General features: G+C 51.4%; 1 long non-coding RNA gene across 2 annotated transcripts; it reads left to right on the top strand.

The window, feature by feature from the left end:
• The first annotated feature begins 201 nt into the window (after positions 1-201).
• On the top strand, positions 202-4,001 carry LOC117802036. Of its 2 annotated transcripts, XR_004625050.1 has the most exons (5): positions 202-266; positions 388-542; positions 979-1,035; positions 2,512-2,629; positions 3,478-4,001. It is a non-coding gene; the product is annotated as an uncharacterized LOC117802036 (long non-coding RNA). The 2 variants fall into 2 exon arrangements; XR_004625049.1 differs by lacking the exon at positions 3,478-4,001 and having other exon boundaries at positions 2,512-2,964.
• The last annotated feature ends 1,618 nt before the right edge of the window (positions 4,002-5,619 follow it).

Genomic DNA, 5,619 nt, shown 5'->3' with positions numbered 1-5,619 from the left:
GTGAAGCACACCTGGGACTCCAGCGAACTGGTGTGAGCTCGGATTACAGTTGGCAGAAGCGGTCTGAAGGAGCCGCTCCCTGATGCAGAATTCACTGCTCACTCCCCCTCCTCCTCCTCACCCCCCCTCGCCCCGGGATGAGGCCAGGAGGGACGCATCTGCCCCTGGAGGAAGCAGGGCGACATCCTGTATACTTGAAAAGAAAACTGAAAGTGCCTTTCTTCACAAGAAACTATTGTGTTTTCCTCTTTTTTCATAACCCACAGGTATGACAGAGTTCCTCTGGCCCGGAGTCGTGGGTGAAGTACGGGGAGGGGGCAGGGGGAGGCAGAGAGGTATGAAGGGAATGTGGATTGTTCCGTGGTGCGTGTTCTTTGTCTAATTCAGGGAAGGTATCAGCCTGCAGGAGCCCACCCCGAGGAGCCCCATGCTATGTGATACGGGTCCTGGTGATAGGAACCTCTCTTCTGGCTGTTAAAGTGCATTCCCGTGTAGATGTGGAAAGAGAGAAAGCATGCTGGAGCCGGAGCTAGGCTAGGAATGTGAGTATTTCCTTAATTGGACACGAGAGCTTGAATTGGTTCCAGTTTCGGTGTTTTCTTTCAAGAGTCTGGACCCTAAAGATTCCATGGAGTTTTCTTTCTCTAAAAATCCCTTTGGTTCAAAGGCCCCCTGATAGAAGTAAAGAAAAAGCCAGGGCTGAATCTCTTTGATATTTGGGAGGGCAAGAGTTTGTGGGCTGCCAGATCCCAGGCTTCTTTTTTGGGGGGGGGGTGAGTAGGTTCTGGGTGGAAAGAAGGAGGCCCCTCCTAAGATGGCAGAGGGCGAGGGTACCCAACAGGCTTTATGTCGGCCTCAGAGCCTGGGTGATAGGACACAAAGCACTTTCCCCTCAAGCATTTATAGAAGCAGTTTCTCTTAGCCTTTTTAGTGTTCTGAGGGCTCAAAAGATTCCTATTGCCTCTTTTATTGCTTTAGGAGCCTGGGGGAGGGGGCCAGAGAAGCCACGGAAGGGGCCTGAGAACTTACAGCAAAGTAAGTCAAAGCCTGGAGGGTTTTGTCCATTGGGTTTGGTGGTCTCGCGTGAGGACTAGTCCCCTACCGGCTGACTTGGGAACGCATGCCGGCACTCAGGTTGGGCATTCATCGTGTGTGCGGAACCCAGCCTGACACTTGCTTCGAGGCACCAAGGACTGGAGGAACTCGTGGGGTGCGAAGGGTGATGTGGGGACACTGCCACAGTAGCAGCCACTGGGCAGAGCTCCACAACTTGCCTCTTGTGTCTGGCACCCCACCCCTCCCACCCAGTGCTGGAAACTTCAGTCAAGGGACTCCAGGGGAAAATGGGGCGGTCCGTGGCTGAAATGAGTGAAAAACCAAAGCAGATGCAATCAACTCTGCTGAACCCCATCTTTCCCCCCAAACACCTTAAAAACAAGCCCTGTGTCTGCTCAGTGCTTTCCAGCTTACCAAGTGTTTTCATAACACTATCTCATTTCATCCTCACATCAACCCACACACATTCTTGCCTTTCAGATTTCTCATGTACTCAAACGAGTTTCGCTGAAAAAATTGGCTAGAAACTCCCCTTCTTCTACTCAGTTTTTTTTTTAACTCCAAACCTTTGACTGATATCTTTAAGAAGCTCCCAGATTCCCAGGGTGGGAAATGTATTTATTCTGCCAGCCCTGCCCCACTGGCTGGACCAGTAGTCCCGGTCTTTGCTGTTGGAACTAACATTTTTAAAAAAGATTTATTTATCTGAGAGAGAGAGAGAGCAGGGAGAGGGGAGGAGGGAGAGGGACAGAAGCAGACTCCCTGCTTAGCATGGAGCCCTATGAAGATGATGGTGGTGATGATGACAACGACAATGATGACGACAATGACAGCAACACGGGGTTGTGGGGTGGGGCTCAATCTCACAACCCGGAGATCATGACCCGAGCCGAATCAAGAGTTGGGTGCTTAATGGACTGAGCCATCCAGGTGGCCCTGGAACTAACATTTCATGTCCAGTTTGTAGTTTATATGTTAAAACAAAGCCACAAGGGCCAGAGTAAGTGTAGTACCATGGGGAAAGCATAGGCCTTAGAACCAACAAGGTCCAGAGTCAAATTCTGGTTCAGCCGTTCGAGAACCGTGTGGCCATGGCCCAGGTACTTAACCTCTCAGAGCCTCTCTTTGTTCATCTGACAAACGGGACAATAGTGCCTGTGTCTTAAAGTCATCAAGAGGCATAAACGTGCTAGCAGATCCAGGTGTACCTGAGCCAATAGTTGCTTTGTGAAGTCCCTCAGAGCTGAACGGAGCTCCAGCGTCACCACTAGGATTGAAAGCAATCCTGTCTTTGTGCAAGGCAGGAGGGAGATAAGTCATGGAAATATACTGCTAAATGAATTTAGTTGGAGATTTTTTGACGCAATGAATAATTAGCTACATGGCCTGCATCCTTGCACAGTGATGCCACAGGTAGCTCAGTACCTTTATTCTTTTTTTAAATTCTTATTTTAGGTCCAAGAGAAAAGGAGCTGGGAAACTGGCGATGTTGGAAAGCAAGGCGGTTCTGATTACACTTGGATTTTTACTGAAGCACAATTGCAGTTCGACTCCTGAGTCCCTGAAGACAAAGGTGGCAGAGGGCTGTTTAGGTCACCGAATAGTATAGTAGCATAGTAGATGCTCAGTAATGCCAGCGGTGGGCTGATGGGGTTCGGAGAGTCCGCATTGTGGGTTTGACTTCTGCTGCTGACTTCCTGGCAGGCGCATAGCGTTGTAGAGGAAAGAACATTTGACCAGTGGTCTGAAGGCCTGCGTTCATGTTCCATCGACACCATTTAATAGCCTGGTGACCTTGGACATGCCATTTAATCTCTTAGGTGTCTTCTCACCTGTAAAATGAGGAGACTGGACTCGGTGATTTGGAAGGTCTTTTTCAGCTCTAAGATTCTGGGGCTGTATGTTAACTTCATTCACTGGTGTTTCTGTTCCTTTATTTGAAGGCAGTAGGAATAGAAACTTATAGGATATTGGGAAGCCAAGGTCAGTCTGCATGTTCAAGTACCCTGTGTCTTCACAGATCTGATCAGAGCAATGTGGCAGAGTGGCTGTGTGATCTTCGGCAAGGGCCCTCATTTAGTTCTGACTTGGTTTGCACACTCTAGGCTAGGGACTATGTATTGCGCTATGGTAATCTTATCACATTCTTTTGAAAGCCGAGATCATGAGAATGGTTTGAAAAAGGGCAAGGCACTCTGTAAAGTATTATGATTGAGAAATGGCGTAGTTACAGTGACACCAAAGTTTAGCCCTGCGCCTGCCATATTTTCATGTGAATGAATGTGTCGCCATGGTTTCAGAGGGGAAACAGAAAGTGTAGATTTGGGGTTCTAACCCAAGGCTTGCTTTCCACTCCAACTACTTGACAAGAGGTAAATTTCCGTTAAAATGGGCATTAATATGAAGTTTTCTCAAGAGCAGGTAGTTACCTCAAGGTCCTGCAATGTAGGGGATTTTTCAGGAGGCCGGACATCTGTTGGTGGATACCTTCCATCCCACCCTCTTCAAAATGAGACCATTTTGACACTCTAAGGGTATGTGTGTTTCAGGGGGTAGGGGGTAGCTTTCTGAGTCTAGAAATTTTCACAAGCGATAATCACAAAGATGTAACACGGGGCTGTTGGTATATAAAAATGGTGAGTCAGTCTTTCATCCCAGGCCTTGCCTGGGATTGCTACTGGGGAGAAATGGTAGAGGACATGAGTCCTGCTCTCCCAGGGCCGACCTCAGTCACAGCTGGGAAACCAGCTCTCCAAGCATTGGCTTCTCCTTTGACTATGTCGATGACAACAGGTCACACCCAGCCTTTGAGAAGCTTCTCTGCCCTATGCAAAAGGCACAAACAGCCCCGTCTGTTAGCAGTAATCTCATACTGGAACATCTCCCCTTAGCACCTCCCCACAGAAGCATCGACCTCTCCAAGGGAGCAGCACAGAGGTGGTACTTGGCAGATTGAATCAATTTCTAATTTATCTTATGGGGTGGGGTGGGGTTGGGGAGAAGCTCCTGAATATTTCTGGTGAAGGAACAACTTGGGGGGGGCAGGGAGTGGGGGGTTGTCTTCAAGCTGTGTTTTCATAGGAAGTACAGTGTTTATTACTCAGGTTGTGTATATGAATGACCAAAAATAGCAAAGTTGTTTTTATTTAATTCTCATTTTTTTAATTTGGGTTAGCTTAGGAGGGCTGATGAAAATTATGAGGGCCTCCTCATGGTCCTGCCACTGTTAAACCNGGAAGAAGCAGGCTCACAGCAGAGGAGCCTGATGTGGGGACTCGATCCCATAACGCCGGGATCACGCCCTGAGCCGAAGGCAGACGCTTAACCGCCGTGCCACCCAGGCGCCCATATGTATTTTCACTTCTAAACATATATATGGATTTGATGCATTCACTACCTTTCAAAGAGCGGACTGACTTCAAAGCACATTTAATTTTGCCAAGTTATTGAAAGCTCCCCCTTCCTCCCCTGCACACACATACTTCCTCAATGCCCAGTACACATATAGATCAGGGTTGTAAAGCCGTTTTACAGGAGTTTTTGAAGCAGGGGTGTGAAGCAACGCGCTCCAGCCACAGAGGGGCAGACTCCCACCCTGGCTCTGGAGGCTGCGAAGCCTGACCACCTGGACAGACCCCTGGAGTTGTAATTCCTGGGCAGTGTGGGAGGGGTTTGGCCAAAGCTCTTTGTTTCTTTTCCTTGCAGCAGATCCGGAGCCAAGGCTAGTGGCGTATGCTTGTGCGGTGCCCACCCTCACCCCCTGCCCCGCGCTGCTGTTGTGTAGGTGTCCGATGGAAAAACCCTACGACGGCACCACATCCTTTCTCACACAAATAAAACCCTCCACGGATCTGCGGGCTGCAGACCAGCCCCTTCCAAGCTAACGCGACCCCCAGGGGCACTGGGTCTCCCCAGCTTCGCGCCCCCTCCCTTTCCACCGCCTCTTATTTTTTTAGCGGTGCTCGAATTTCCACGCAGCTTGCGGGAGATGGAAGGGACGCGCCTCGGGCTCAGCGATCGAGGTGTCACGGGCGAGGCCTAGTTTGGGGTATGAACGCTGAAGAGGGGTCCCGAGTTACGGGCTGCGGGCGGCGAGAGGGTGCAAAGGAGGACGCTGGCGCCAGGCATCCAGGGTCGAGGGATGGCGCCCTCCTACCGCGCAGCTCGGCCGCCGAGCGGTCACGTCCGGAGCGGGTCCAGCGCCCTCCTCAAGCCCACGATCCTCCGCCCCGAGTGCCCAGGGGTGTGTGCAAGGAGCGGGCCGCGGACGCGGGCGGGTTTATCGCCAGGAAGCGGCGTTGACATTGAACTGGTGCGTGCGTGTGTGCGCGCGCTCGCCGTGTCCACGCGCGTGTCTGCGTGTGTGAGTCTTGGGGAGGGAGACCGGTTGGAAGCAAACCACGGCCTTCGGGGAGCTGAGCCGAGCGCGCGCCCGAGCCGCCGCCCGCAGGAGCTGCGAGCGCTGAAGCCATTCATGATTTTGGTGACGTTATTCCAGGAGTGGGCGAGAGGGGGGCGGGGACTCCCGCTGCCGAGCCCCGCCCCCGCCCCTATAAATACAGC

This window comes from Ailuropoda melanoleuca, chromosome 4 (assembly GCF_002007445.2).
Source record: "Ailuropoda melanoleuca isolate Jingjing chromosome 4, ASM200744v2, whole genome shotgun sequence".
NCBI classification, from domain to species: Eukaryota; Metazoa; Chordata; class Mammalia; order Carnivora; family Ursidae; genus Ailuropoda; species Ailuropoda melanoleuca.
Note: the sequence above shows the minus strand (reverse complement) of the source record. Positions and strands in the feature narration are given on the sequence as shown.